The sequence below is a fragment of the Melanerpes formicivorus genome, unplaced genomic scaffold, assembly GCF_026170545.1.
Source record: "Melanerpes formicivorus ecotype bairdi unplaced genomic scaffold, bMelFor1.0.p_v2 SCAF_12, whole genome shotgun sequence".
NCBI lineage: Eukaryota > Metazoa > Chordata > Aves > Piciformes > Picidae > Melanerpes > Melanerpes formicivorus.
In genome coordinates, this window is record NW_027142364.1 from 8105557 (window position 1) to 8121383 (window position 15827).

The window sequence follows — 15827 nt, forward strand, 5'->3', positions numbered from 1 at the left end:
CCTGCAAGTGCCCTGCATTTTTAAATACTGTGGAAACTCCTTGGTTTATTTGGTTTCTGTACTGCTACCTCTGGTTCATGATTTGTTTCTCTCTGCCTCTTCTAATGGGTGTAGCGTGGCCTGGATGGGGTGATTTTTTTCTGCAGTTCCAGTGACTGTGTGAACTGGGACTGCAGCCTTCTCGCTAGCACTGTTTCTTGTTATGTAGTAGAGAAGAGGTAACACTTTTTCTTCCTTCTCCATTTTAGCCTGCTTTTATTATTGCTGCCAGCAAGTGATATCAGTACTGTTTAAGTTTCTTTGCCCCAAGACTAGATGGATACATTCAATGATTATATTAACTCTTCTCTGTTCTCAGTGGCACCTTTCCAAACCACAGTTGGTCTTACAAGCCTTCACACCAGCTTATCCCACCTCTTTTGGCTTCTTTCCCAAAGGTGTAGAGCTCTGAGGAGAACACTCAGCAAGAATATTTTCCCTCAATATCATTTGATCCAGAATTTTTTCTTTTCTTATCTACAGGTCTGCTCATTCCTCTCCATTGCTATCAGCAATGAGGAGCAGATACTACTTACAGAATATAATAATTTAAAAGAAAATATGAAATCTAAACCAAATCTGTCTGCATTTTCTCTTTGAAGGTACAAATCAGGTAGGGATGCCCTGATACTTGTGCTGCCTGTTAAAGAACAGCATGTTACATAAAGAGCAATACAAAGCCTTCTCTAAGAGTGATCTCACAGCAAAGCAGGAGACATGTTGTATGTGGAGGGACCAAGGATTAACTAGTGCCTGAAGCAGAGACTGTATGGACAGCATCTCTGACCACATTGCTCAGAGCAGCATCAAGAACTCTGGCAGACCACAGCAGAACTTTTCTACTTAATTATGTGCTGAAAACCAAGTGGTTTCTACTCATTAGACACTAATCAAGGTCACCCCTTCCTTGCTGAATGCTCTGCATTCACGATGCTGTTGGCAGGAGGGCTTGTTCTGCTCCTGTGTGTTCAGAAAAAAACCCCTAGCAAAATAAAATAAAAAGGAGAAGAAATCCTTTGGCCAACCATCTGTTGGAGCACAGGCTGTGGACATAGTGCAGATATAAACATCTGGATGCATTTTGCAAGTGTGCCCTGTGAAATTCACTGGGAAAATAGATTGTACCAGACTGTTCCTGCAAGTGCAGTTAATCACACCTTTTCTGTATTGCTGCTGCAGGATTAACACAGACATTGCTCCTATTTTCAGGTTTATCAAAGGCAGCAGCACATCTCTCTAATCTCCTGTTTCCCTGCTCTCTCTAAAGTGTTCAAATGAATGGAGCACTGATGAGCAGGGATGTGGTGCCAGCAGGGATGGTGTCATTTAATGCCTCGCTATTTATGCTATTTAATGCCTGTGTGGCTTTATGTGTCCTGGGTGACTTGCTAACCATCTGGCACCCTCCACCCTTTCACAGGACAGACGGAGGTGTAGACAGCACCTTCATCTGTCTCCAATCCAGAGAGTGACCAGCAGCAATAAAACAATATAGTTCTGATCTGCCTGCTTCTACACAGCCTGCACCTGCTGTCACTGAAGGATGAAGCTTGGAGGTCATGGTTTGGTGACCCTTGATACCAGATAGTTTGGATCATAATGAGCTATGGGCACATACCTATATTTCCATTGAACTGCTTGGCATACACAGCCTGGATTTTTCATCCAGCTGTAAAAAGCATAACAGTATCCGATCTGCCCTAGCACCTGTTTGTCCAGTTAACTTGTCAGAGGGCCTCAAACAACCTGGAATCATCAGAATTGTGTATGTCACAGCTCCCTGGCCTGAGAGTTCTACATCTGGATTTACTGTACCATTGATTTACAGCCTGAATTTTTAGCTTTATTACTTTCACCAATCACAAATATTTGGGCTGTGTCCTCCAAACTACTAGGAAGTGGGCCGAGATCCACCCTGCTTCTTTTACACCATTGTCAGCTGGCATTAACTTCTAGTCATTTTCTCCTTCAAGGCGAGATTGTAATCAGTGACCTAGAAGTAGAATACTTTGTATTTTGTTAGCAAGCAGTCCCTGGAGTTGTGCAGTCTAAATTGGGATGTCTTCTCAGCCAGCTCTTTTGTGTAGCAATTGTACAGTAATTACTAACAATCCTTTTTTTGGTACCAGTATTTATAAACTGCTTTCCACTTCTTCCAATGTATTTCTGTTCAGATCACAGTGAAACAAGGACTTTCTTTAGTTTGTGTAGGGGTCATGATATCCTGCTGTAAAGCATTAGTTTTCTATGATGACATTCCCAGAGATTACATTACAGATTCACTGATATTTTTGCCAGGAAGGCAAACTGGAATCTTTGCTTGACACTTACTGCACTGCCTGTCAGCAATGCAACTGTGAGACCTGACTCTGAAAATGCTCATGCCTGTGACAGTATTTGCAGGAGTAAGGACTGGCCACACGTAGAAGCATTTTCACAATCAGCCTTCATGTTTATGGGATCACTTGTGGACGGTGCTGATAGTGTGCCGGAGGTGCTGGCTGTGCTTTTCGGTGCTGTTGCTGAAGGTTCATTTTATTCAGCATTTTAAGGAAGATCTCAGCTTATATTGTCACTTTAATGCAGACTGTCAATATGAGTTAAGTTATATCTCCATAGGATGTGTTTTCTTTTGCCTTCAGATTCAAGGTCATATCCGGTTGGTCACTCTATGGTGGCATCTAACAAATTGTCAGCATCCCAGATAGTACACAATTTGAGATTAAAAGCAGCACCACCTTATTACCATGGCAGTCAGTTGTGAATGGAAGTGCAGTGGAAGAAAGGGCAAGGTAATGTGACATGTGAGTGGAATAGCACTCAATCCGCATATTATGAAATTGTCATTCTGTGCCACTGTTCAGCATAAATGGACTAATCTTCAGTTTGAAAATGAGGAGAGCTTGACTGTTAAAGAATAGGTCATTTAGCTTCTGGCAGCAGCAGAAGATGCTGTAATATTAACTGTAAGAACTTGTGCATTCTTGGTAAGGAGATAAAAATGATTAAATTGCACTGCTTGCTTCTCCGTCTTCTAAAGCAATACATATTTGGACCTGGATTCATCTAAGCATTTGCATAATTCCTCAGGCCATTCCCATTCAGCCATGCATTTCAGCTTCTGCTTAAACTTAGGCAAATGCTGAAGTTCTTTTCAATTCCTGGGGCTTCAGTCTTGTTGAACAAGATTTTGGCCATTAGTTTATAATGTTCCAGTAGCTTCTGAGATTGCTTTGCTGTAGCAAATAGCAGCTTGCTATATTTGTTGTATTACAGGCTGAATATTCTTTAACAACTCAGAAAGGCCAAGGGTGAAGATCTTGGGGCCCTGGAGAGGATCATTTTCAACAGAGTCCTCTGTTGGAAATTCAAGAGCCAGAGAATCAGGGTCATGCCTCCCAAGAGTTTCATGGGCTCTGCAAAACTGGCAGTCACACTGACTGCCTCCCTTCCGCTGGGTTCTTCCTCAAAAGGAATGAGCAGAGCCAAGGGAAAGGTTTTGTTGGGCTCTTTGGGACATGGAGTTCTTCAGGCCAAATTCTGTTCTGAATTAGGCTTTATTATTTCAGAGTAACTGCTTTACTTTGGTCAGGCTGTGCCAGGTGGCAGACATTGTCAATGTAATTTGTAGCTTTTAAAAAGCCTTTGAAAAAATTGCAAGTATTACTGTGTGCATTTCTATCCAAACCTGGGAGGCAGCAATGAAGAATCTTGATAGGCTAAATTTTTTGTCTTGTGTGGGGATGAAAAGTTCAAAACCTACTGCCTGGCATTATCAAGTTATTGTGTGTCAGCTCAGTTTAGCATCAGAACATGTCAGCCGATACAGTTCCACTGCTTCATGAAGACATGTGTGGGAACTGGAAATTCTTATAATTGGGATTGACCCCAATCTAAAATGAAATGTTTGGCTATGGCTTTTAAAAGAAAATACAATAAACCAATTGTCTCCTTTTTTAAAATTTATTTTATTTAGAAAAAGTAGGTTTCAAACATTTGGTAGGAAACCCTCTCCAGAAGAGATTTGTGGCTTGAAGTCCTGTTCCCAGTGAAACTGGTGGGAATTTTGCTGTTGACTTTCATGTAGCCAGAATTTTACTCAGGCTTCCTGTGCACCAGGAGGGATTGTGTCTGGAGATATTAATGTAACTTCAAAGCCTCCTGGCCCAGTTTAGAAATAAAAAGTGTTCTTATGTGTCCCATTGACTTGTTGGAGGTCTTGCTCCTTTAAACTAACATGATTTTGTCTCTATCCCAGAGACCAACAAGGAGCTTAATCTGTATTTGTTAAAATGAGGACCAGTTGCATGTTCTTCTATCACACCAGGAGCAGAAGAAAGGGCAAATGTCCAGGTTACTGTTCTGCTTTCCTGGGCTGTCTTCAGATCATTGCTTTAAAATGTTTGTTCTATGAAGGGGAATCATTGCCAGTTCCCGATGCAGGTATTTACAGTGGGATCATACTTCTGTTTTAATGTAGTGCTACACATCATACTGCCTCTATTTGTCTGGTCCCACCACATGAGATAATTCACCTGCTGCAGAAGTTTCCTGTCTATAGAGCAGATTTTCCATCCCAGAGCTGGTTTTTCCATCCCAGATTGGGGTCCCATTATTATTAACAAGTCTTTATGAACAGGGGGAAGTTTGTTCCATTGCTGAGTGACTGGAATCCTTTGTTATCTCTTCTTCACCTGGGACAGGGTGTCAACAATAGCGAGAGAGAGAAGAGGGAAAACTGGAAGAATCAGAGGAGGGAGAAAATATATCTTTCTAAGGGGAAAAGAGTATTCATTGAGCAATTTTCATGAGATACATCTGGAAATTTGCTAAAATAGGTTTGCATTTTTTTTTAATAAGCAACACTAAAAGAAAGTAGTTCTGGACTTAACCTACCCATTTGTCCTTGTATTTAGGCTTAGCTCAGTGCAATTTTCCAGTTCTGCATTTCAAGCCCACCTCTGCCTGCTTTGCTGACAGGTTCCAGTGCACCGAGGACAGTACTTGTAGACACCAGTAGACGTCAAAAACAGCAGGATCCTCCATGGAAGAAGTGATTCCTAGGAGGTGCCTGAGAGCGGAGTTTCAAAAGCATGATGTTCCCAGAGAAGGGCCAAATTTTTCAGAAGAGCTGAACAACAAGCACTCCTGCTGTGACAGATGGCTGAGTATTTCAAAGGCTCTTGCCATTAAAGCTGGCTGGAGATTGTCTATTCTCTTGTTTTTGACAGGAGGTTGGGGTTTCTGTTAAAACTAATGATAGCGCAGTATGGGCAGATTCCCTTTCAGCATTCTATTTTTATGTGAGAGTTTTAATTGTTTTGGTCAGAGAAACTCTCACTCTCATAATACATTTACCACTCGCTGTGCTGGAGAGCCAAGTGATAGATGCTTCCAAAAGTCTGCTCACCTGTTCTGGTTCCTCTATGGCATGAAGCTTTTCTAAAGCTCTAGCCAAACGCAGGCATGGTGTGTGTGATGTGGTGGCTAGAGCCCTGGAGCGTGCTGCTTTCATTTGGGTTTTCTTGCCTACATTTCTATTTAGGTTTCCTAGAGTGTTTTGTTTCCTAGAGTTAGGCTTTGAAATATTGGATTTGGGATCCTGAGCACACGTTCTTCGGTGGGAAAATGCCTTCTCCTGTGGCTGTTCACATTCACGATTGGGAGGAAAAGTCAAGCTTTGTTTGAATGTAGCTGGACAGTCAGAAAGTGGGAGCTGTTTCTCAAAACTGTGTGCTTTAGCACTTCCATGGTTGGACAGTGTTTATGCACCTTTGGAGAGGCAGAAATTTTAAAAAAAAAAAAAAAAAAATCCTTTTCTCCCATATAGATGTCTCTGAGCTCTTTTAAACTGTTAATTAATTGAGCAATCATAATGATGTGTCTGTGGGGATGAAGGGGGAGGAATAATTTACAGGTGGGAGAAATGAGGCATGAATGACTTCCTAGCCTTACCTGTGCCATGCTGTTAGTCTGTGTCAGATCCAGACAGATACCTTCTGTCCTGTCTCCTTTTGCATCTGTGATGGGTGGCTGGGAACATCAGCTTCCTTCCCCCCTCCCCCATTTCTTCTGAAGGGGACCCATTTTCTTATCACCAGGATGTTATGTAATGGAAGTACAAGGAGTTCATGAGGCACATCTCTTTGAAGGGGCAGGCTTGGAAGCTGAGACATTTCAGCTCCCAAGTGCCATCCACTGAACTGGACATGGCCAGACAGTCTCCTCCACTGCAAGGGAGAAATGGATTCAAGAAATTAAACCTTTGGGTGCTCTTAGGACAGGTAACCACACATTCTGCTCTGGCTTCCTCTTCCTAACCTTTTGCACAGCTGGATTATGGTGTGCTGTCCTCTGCACAGCTCCCACAGCAATTCAGGTTATATCTTTGCTGCACTGAGCAGAGTGACTCAGAGATCTCGGACCTGGCTCTGAAATACTAGCTCACCTCTGAAAAGCAACATGGCCCTTCTTTGTCACCCTCTCTTCCCTGTTCACGTCTGTTCAGAAAATAGTGTGCAGCTCCTGGCACATATAGAATAAATAACCACAAGGTTAATTCAAATAGCTTAAAATTTGTGGGATAGGCAGGGTGAAAATACTGCTTAGGAAAAGGTCCAATGCACAATTTCATCTACAGTTTGGCTGGGAATCCTGTTTAAATTTAGTTCTTAAACACAGCTGTGAAATTCATGAAGATGTCACATTGGTTGCTCACCCAGCAACCTTAATAGCCTCCTGGGAAAGTAATAAAAACACCAATAGTGAGCAGCAGTTCTAACAGGCTGCTTTGCTTCATTCCTCTGGCTACTCCTCATCAAGCTCCCGCAACTCAAGACATGAAGTTTTTCCTTCTAGCCAACCTGGTTCCCACTGCCTCTCCCTACCAGTTATTTATATCTGAAAAGAAAAGAACAGACATAATTTGCCTATGCCTGGAACACACCAGGTTTTTTATTTACCTGACAAGGCTTGTGCTTAACTTTAGTTACAGCTTTTTAAGTACTTTTTAACCATATAGCAGCAATAAGCCCTCCAGCAAAAAGCAGTGGTAAGCGGTGGCTCATGATAAATACTTTGTTCTGTCTGGTTGTGTTTTCCATTCTTCTTCAGTTTATGTGCCTTGTAAAAACTTTCTGGTAAAGCTGCTACCCTCTCTGTGGTGAATTTAAGCCTATTGATTTTTAGCTTTCCTAATTGCATTTTACAGGCTTCCTACTGCATCTGGGACCAGAGCCTGAAAAGTCCTGCTTAGTGAAATGGATTGTCTTCCCCAGGTCATTGACACCCTATATTCTGCTTATCTAAATTAGGCAGTCTCCAGTATTCTCTGACCTACTCCCAAAAGGAAAGGGGGTGTGTTATGTGCAGATATAATGCTTACACAAGCATTTCCTATTGAGCAGTTATTGGTAAAGGAGATGAAAGCAGGTAGAGCTTGACCTCCCAGTTCAGTGCACATGCTGCCAGGGACACAGTGCCTGCTAACAGCTGGCTTTTCTGCACCTCAGCAGGTGATGGAGTTCCCACTACTTCAGGAGCCCACTGCCAATGGTTAGCACATGCTGTTGTGAGAAATCTCATCACTCAAAAGTGTCTCATAAATAATTTAGAGGAAAGCAATTAGCACACACAGCTGTAGCTGTTTGCAAAGTCACAGTTATACCTGCCAGGGCAATCTGGAAATGGAAATTTCAAAACCATTTTGAAGTGGCCAGAAAGGTCTAGCTCGGAGCTAGGGTTGGTGGGTAGTTGGTGATGAGTAAGGAATAATTGCACTTTCATGTCCTTTTATGTGTAATGAAATTCAGGAGAGAATTTTAGTGTTTTTTCCATCTTGGGAAAGGGATCTAAGGGACACATAGTTCAAAAAACTCCAGCAGTCAAGGCCTTCCAGAGGCTCTGCAATTCATTCAGCTTCAGAGTGATGTGGACAAGTTTTATTAGAGACTTAAACCTGCATTTTGAAGGCATCAACTAGTTAATGTTTGTCTATATGTACAGGCTGCCCAGGGAGGATAGGCAGGAGGAAAAGGAAGAAGATACTGCTGGAAATATCTCTGCTGAGTGTGCTTGTCTCAACATATTGATGGGAGTAAATTGTTTGAGAACTTCTGAGTTCTCAAAAAGGAGAGTTCTCATAAAGGAGAGAGGAACCTGGTCTTAAAGTATCTCAAGCAACTACAGAGAGAGTGAGACAACAAAGGTTTGTTTGTGCAGGTGAGTCCTGGGAAGGGGTTATCCATATTAAATCTAGAGATGGTACCAGGCTGGGAAGGACATATGTAAATGTATTTTAGGGTAGGGTTAGAAATTGCCTACCTTGATCCTACCTTGTGACAAAGGGATGGACCAGATAACATTGCAAGATCCTCCCCAGCTCTTCTGAAGGCTGTGCATTCAGTCATGATATCTTTGCTACCCAAGTTCCCAGAACATGTTCACCTTAACAGGATCCTCCTTTGGCTAGGGAATGAGTATTCCAATTTTAACAAATGCGAAATAAAGTGAAGTACTTTGCCAAATGTATTGTGAAAAATGCATCAAAATGTGTTTGGTTCATATTATGAATGCTACAAAACATGCTTAAAGACCAGCTGAATTACAAAAGATTGGAGTTACCATTTGTAGCAGTGGCATTATTTTACTCTGTGGTTCTCCTGTGCAAAAGTGAATCACAGCTCACAGCTCCCATTGTTGGCTGCACCATTTGACCTGTTCTAAATCAGACTGCCATCAGCTGGCCAAGAAAACAGCATAGAAGCCTGAGGAACTGCCTGCCACTTTCCAGTGGCCAGGAAAATGTCATTGGCGAGGCTTAGACAGTAACTGAAAGCAGCAGCTCTCATTGACTATGAACTGGATGAAAATCCCTGCAATCAATCAACAGGCTGCCCAGCTGGTCTGGCCTCACAGAGACAAGTAAGACCTCCTGTAAGTGATATTAATTTCAGTCTATCTAGAAATCTTTTACAGTAGATGTTGTTTGGCTGCAGTGGGTACTTTCTCTAACAAATGATTGAATACGTTACGGCAGTGTACCTTTTTGGGCTGCACAATGATTAGCCATTAATGTATTTTGCCAAGATGCTCAACTCAAGTATTTAATTTTCTTATTTCTGTCATTTATTTATACATGTTAAGTTTAGTAGAATCTGGGGGAAGTGAAGAATATCCTCTCAAACTGCAGATGAATAAATCCTCAGCAGCCAGAACTTTAAAAATCTTTATTGAGCAGTTATTCACCCTTCAGGTCTCTGGGGTGAATCTGGAGTTTTCTCTTCTAGTGAGTTAATCTGACTTTATTCCAATTTACCACGTTAGCTAACTGTGCTCAGTGCTTGGCTCTTCTTAAGCAAATTTAACACATTTGATATGATTCTAGATGGTATTATCTTGTGAATCACAAATAAGTGTTCAAGAAATGTAAGTGAAAATAATTTCCTCACATGCATTAAATAAATATCTTTTCCTCCTATGCAGATGAAAGCAGTGAGTGCAGAATTTGGATCAGTGTCCATAAAAGTCTCCAGGATTATTTAGAAGTATCATTCCTGAAGCAAGCTGAGCCCAGCCCTGATCTTTATTGACAGTAATGCAATGCAGAAATGTGAGAAACTACTAAAAATCTCAACTAGGTCAAATAAGAATGAGTCAGGATTTTGTTTCAAACAATAGGCATAATGTTTTCATAATGCAAGAAAATATTCATTGTACAAGAGAGAGATGAACTTCTGTTTTTTAAAAAGAGGGATTGTCTGCCTACAGGGTTTGGCTGAGCTCTGCCAGTGGCTGTGCTGTACAGAAGTCTGCAGTCTCCTGTCACATCCCTCGCTCTGGAAGCTGTCAAGTCTGGATTGGGATCTGTTTCCATTGTCTTTGATGATAAGTTAGGGAAGAAACTGTTCTTCTGTCCATCAACTTTAACTAGTAGGAGCTGTCTGGGTCTCCCCAGGATGAATAGAGAATAAATGATTTCTTCACCTGGAGATTCCTCTTCTAATCTAGATGGGATGACTTGCCACTGGAGGAGCATGTAGTTTGCTGTTCATTTAAAAAGTCCTGGCAGCAAGATCAGACTGAATGTCTCCTTTTTACATAGCTAATTTTGATTAATACCACAAGAATTTCCTCACAGTAGGATCCCTGATGTTTCTTGGTGCTAGCATAACTCCAGTAAACATTGTATAGGTTTTACTTTGGTTAAGTTTGGATGATTATTCTGTTTTATATACTGAAAGATAATACAGAATCCTTTAATGAGCCCCATTTTCCCTTTTTAGTCTCAGCCATTAGCAATAATCTCTGTGTTTAAAATCTTCAACATTTATCAATTTGAAGTTCAAGTGTTTACAGTCACCAGTCATAGGCCAGCTACACTGGATATCTTTCAAATGCAAGCAACTGATGCTTCAAGCTAATATAGTTTGTTATTCACCTGAGGCCCAGCCTTGCACAGGAATCTTTCATTTGACTGCTTATGTAGAGTTTACATTTGTTTTCAGGATACTCAAACAGAAGAGGTTGAAGAGGTTTAGCTCTCTTGGTAGTGGGGTGTAGCTTCTTCTGTAGCTCCTCCAGGGACTGCAAAAAATGTGAGGTTGCTTCTGAACACTTTTGGCCCCCTCCATGTGGGCAGGATGCTGTCTGCTTAGCTTTTAAAAACTTACAAAGATACAGAATGAACTGATGTCTCTGGGGCAGAGGCTGGCACTGACTACCAGTCTTCTGTTGCATCTCTTGAAATACCTAAACCAAACCATGCCCATCTCTGTGTGATGATAGCTCCCAAGCTGGAGCAGCCCTTAGTTTGGGTTGGGGCTTTTCCCCCTTTGCTTGTAACTTCAGCTCAGAAAATTGCCTTATGTCTGAATAACAAATTTGTCATCACAAACATTTATTATAAGTGCCAGGTCTCCAACTAAATTGCCTGGATTTTCTTTCCTTGGAGTAATATTTTAATATAAATTAATAATTAATATTTTTTCCAATTTGAGAAGAAAAGTTCATCATATTTCAAAAGCCTTAGATACAGCAGACCAGCTCCAGATGACATTGCATGAATATCTTGACTGGGAAAGGCTGATATCCTTACCTACCTCATTTTAAACTCCCAATTTGATCTTACTTTCTCCTAGTTGATTCTCCCAGGCTAAGAAAAATGCATAAACACAATTTCCTTTCACTGATCTGAAAATATGCAGGAAGACCCCTCTAGCACTCTCTTTTCTCTCTGAAGATGGTCTCAGCTTCTCCAACTTCTCTGATAATGAAGATTTTCACTAACTGCAACATCCTTATTTTTGTCCTACACTGCACATTCTACATCCTTCTTCATGTACAATTCTGTTGCTGCAATGACTGTAGCTATCTACTGCTTTAGAAAGAGTTTGACAAATACAATAATGCTGTCATTCGGGGAAGCAGATAATCAAATCTTTGCTGCAGGAGGTTTTCACCTCTTTTCTTCTCAAGTCCTAAGAATTGCAATGACAGCTTGGTCCTGCTTCTAATTTATTCTGTTTCACTCTTTTGTTTCTGCTGAAACAACCCCTCACAATCTGATATGAGTGAAAGGCAGCACAGTGTCAAAAGAAAGCCCTACATTTGGCTGCCAAGCAAAAGACAAAATGTACCAGGAGGATGCTGTGCATCAGCAGTGTTTCCAGGAGGCAGCCTTCTTCCAGATCTTGCCTCCAGTGCGTCACTGTTAGAGAGAACATAACCAACAGGTTTTAATGAAGAACACTGGCAGTCAGCTAGAATAAAAGAGGTAATATTTATCGTTTCTGCAACACCATTTGAAGTAGCTTAACTTGTTTAAGGGTTGTTGTTCACTATGAGAGCAGAGATGGGGCATACCCATTCTGAGACCATGGTTCCATGCACATTTTTGCTGGTGGCTAACTGGATTCCTGCCTTGACCGTCCCTTCCATACTTGACCACTTCAGCATGCTTCTGCTTCCAGTGGTCCCTGTGCAACTTCCAAGAAAAAAGTGCTGGGTATTTCTTCTAATTTTTTTTCCCTCCCATGTAGATAAAATCAAGCATTCCATTTCTAGAGAGCTTCTGGAGAGATCATAGAATTGGCACATGTGGAGGGATTGTGGAAGGGAACAGAGATACAGGAGCAAAATGGAGTGACTGGAGGCAAGAAGGTTCCTCAGTTGGTTTCACTGCTAAATAAAAATATGGAAGTGTACCTAGAACTAGCTTAAATTACTGAGATGAGTAGCAGCCCTGGCAAGCTACAGAGTGAAGCAGAGTGCAGTCACCTGCATATTTTCTCAGCTTCACAAGTGGGCTCCACAGCCTGCACTGTATTGGTACCATGACAACACTGCCTGTGGTACCTAGAATAGTTTAAATATAGCCTATACATGGTCTCTGTGAGCTCTGGTTTGTGTGGACATACAGCAAGGTATAATTATGGACTAGCCAAAGCCAATGCCAAACACTGGGGGAATGGGGGAGAGGAGGCTTGCCTTGATTTTCACAGTCCCTTATATCCAGGGTCTGTTGACTTCAGTCTGCTTGTTTCCAGAACATGCCAGCAGGGCAGGGAAGCAACCCTGTCAATGTTCTGTAGAGAGAAATCTTAGAAGCACTCCAGAAACTTACCTATTTCACAAGCAGCAAGAATCGCTTGGGCTTTACTGCTTCCACCTGTTTGAGGGCAGCCATCGGTGTCACAGTGTGGAGCTGATGGGCTGTGTGGATCTTCATCCTTCAGCACAGTTCTGGGTATCATCACTTTAACCACTGGTGAGGGTGGGCCAAGCTGTTCTGTATTGCATACAAAGTGGACAGAAGTATTTTTCATCCTGCATCCTGGGCTAGAAAGGTAACAGCCTCCAGCTGCAAGTGCTGGTGGCCACTGGGGTGAAGCACTGTCCTGCAATGCCAGATACAGGGAGTTTCACTCCAGGAGGCTGTGGTGGAACAGTATGCTGATGTTTATACACATCATCCTCTATCACTAAGCATCCTGCCTCCCTTGAGAAAATTAGCCTTGCCTCTGAAATCCTTGTCAGTGTTGTAATTATGAAAGTACAGATATTTTAAATGCAGTTGAGTAAGTGTGCAAATAGCAGTGGTTTTATAGTTTAAAGGCTCTGCCTGTATTTATGTGATTGGGTTATAATCATAGAGGAGGAACCACAAATCTCACCCTGCAGTGATGGAAATGCCAGAGGTCCTCTCACCCAGACCCCTGCAAGAAGCTGCCTTGGATGAATTGCACAGGCCATGGCCATGGAGTACACTCTAAACAAGCTATGCAAGTCTCCTTTTAGAACACTGTGGGAGATTTTAAAATTAGGTCACTTTGCAGATCCAATTCAGAGTTTACTGCATACATTGTATTGCAATCCCCTGCTTTGGCTATGAAGTGCTAAGAACACTTGGAACATTGGAAACTTTAAATGAGGTTTGTGCATACCTGCATGGCTGTAGCAATGGAAGGCTTAATCTTTAGCGAGTCCATTGAATTTCAAGGAAAAAGAAATGCCACTTTTTGTTTACTGTGAGATAGAAGTGATCCTTTTTTCAGGAGCTGCTATGCGCTTCACCTTGCCTGTGAGGACAAAATGAGAAAGTAGGAGCAGAGGCATTGAAATCACAGGCAGAGTGTAAGCCTGTGGGGTGGCCATGGGGAGGTCAGAAGCAGGGACAGAGCTGCTCCATCTGATTTTCTCTTCATTCAGTGGGCAGGGGCTGAAGGTACAGAGGCAAGATTACATAATGAAGATGTTTCCTCACAGGGAAGTTGGGGGGTGTCTCTGTTGCACTATTGCTTCCTGCCCAGCCATTGTATTGCTGTACTATAGCAGCATTAATTTAATGACATTTCTTATGGCCTGCAAAATCTTGAAACTTCCTGAAACATGGGCCAAAGTGCAGCCACACTTCATTGTCTGTAGCTGCATCCAGGTTAGAGTTCACCTGCTGTGAATGTACCTTTTTAAAAGCCTTTTTACTTTGTTGTAATTTAACAACAATCCTTCCAATGTATCTATTAACAAGTATGTGCTGAGAAGTACAGAAATTTCTACCAGTATAGTCTTTACATCACAACTTGAAGCTATGTGAAGGAATGTGCAAGCTTTGTGGAGCAGTTTTTAATTTTACTCCTATTCAGAAGTGGAAAAATAGGCAGGGACAACAATGAACAAATTTAATTTTCCTTCTTAAACCCTGCCAGTCTGAACAATCTTTTGCTGAGTTTCTTGATGTGGCTATTCACATTCTTTTGTGAATTCAGACTAGCTGTTAGCAGCCTCCAAATAAAACATGGTTATATGGAAATTTACCTTGGCCCTATTCTTGCTTGGCAACACGAGACACAGAGCAGCCAACTGATTCAGCTTATGCTACATGTCCTATTCCAGCAACTGCCTCCCAAACAAGCTCACTGCTGTCCAAAGTAATGGGATTGTTGCTTTAGCTCAAGATGTAGGAGATTTGGTTCTGGTGTTTGTGTCAGTGATCAATGAAGTCAGGAAACTGCCATTACAGAGCATTCAAAAGCCCTTTTATTCTGAAAGAATCAAACCCAAGGTTCTGTTAAATGCAGTAAAGGTTACCATCATTAAAACATCGAGGTTGCAAGTTTGGCCACAAAAATGTTACAGTAATGCAGCTGGTATTCAGTCCTTTCTGTCAGCATTGCCAAGTCTGCCCTTTATTTATTTATTTATTTATGAACTAACTTTCACAAGTGTCATGTCTTTCACGTTCCATAAAGCCTCAGTGTTTACAGGCATCTTACTCATCTGAGAGTCTCAGCTTCCATTTTTTAAAGATCTGCTGCTAGGCCTCGTGGACAGAGAGTAAGCAGCAACGTGCGATAAGGCTGATCCTTGCAGGCAAAACCAGAAGGCTCATAAAAATGCACATTTAAAAAGCCAAATCGTGATGTTTTAAGAGGATCTCATGAACTTGAGCTCCCATTTATGTCTCTCAAGTGCCTAGCAATAGACTGTACTAATGACCACCTGGGTCACTGATGCAGCGGTGCTGTTACATACAGAGCCAGAGAGCACTGCTGCACTCTCCACTGATGGCTTGGGGGAGGGATCCTCTTTCCATTTATTATATTCCTGTTTAACTTTATGGCCTGAGCACTGCCTTGTGCACCCTGTTTACTGTGTGTTTCATAAAGGCCAGAGGACTCATCCTGTTGCTCTGAAACTGCTTAGCCCATCTTTGGCTGGATTGACTCTGCAGGAAGAACAAACCGTTGCCTAGGAAAGCTCTGCATTTAACAAGAGAGCAGGGCTGGACTTTTTCAAACAAACAAATAAAAGCCAGCAGCTCTCAGTTTGACATAGACTTCACTGTTTTGTTTGTTGCACCACTCCATTGTCTTCTCTACCCCTTTTCTCAAAAAATTCTTTTGTTATAGCATGTCTCAGCCCATGGCTTGGACACTGCAATTCCTGGAGGAATGCACAAATAATGGATTCTGCTCGATCACAAAACAGTTCACCTCGTGCAAAGCGCTAGCAAAAATGATGCATTGTGGCTCTTTCCCAATCTTCCCTGCTTCACTGCCTCTTTTTCATTTGGAGAAATTCCTTTAGCTTCACCTCACAGGGGCTACCCAGTGAGAGGAAGTGTAACCTTTCTCCACCCAGCAACAAAAATGCAACGGTTTTGGAACATTTCCTATTTTCATGATGTCTATGTCCAACACAGCATAGCAGTTAGAACTGGCCAGTACCTTCTTGCCCACGCTTCAGGCAGAAGAGTTGTGGGAGGGAGATGTGGAACCCCCCACAGCCTG

General features: G+C 42.0%; 1 long non-coding RNA gene across 1 annotated transcript; it reads right to left on the bottom strand.

Annotated features, from left to right (window-relative positions):
• Positions 1–11675: 11675 nt before the first annotated feature.
• LOC137444446 (uncharacterized) lies at positions 11676–13786 on the bottom strand. The gene is made up of 3 exons (XR_010988170.1): positions 13482–13786; positions 12662–12826; positions 11676–11746 (listed from the first exon to the last, which is right to left on the bottom strand). It is a non-coding gene; the product is annotated as an uncharacterized lncRNA (long non-coding RNA).
• Positions 13787–15827: the final 2041 nt, after the last annotated feature.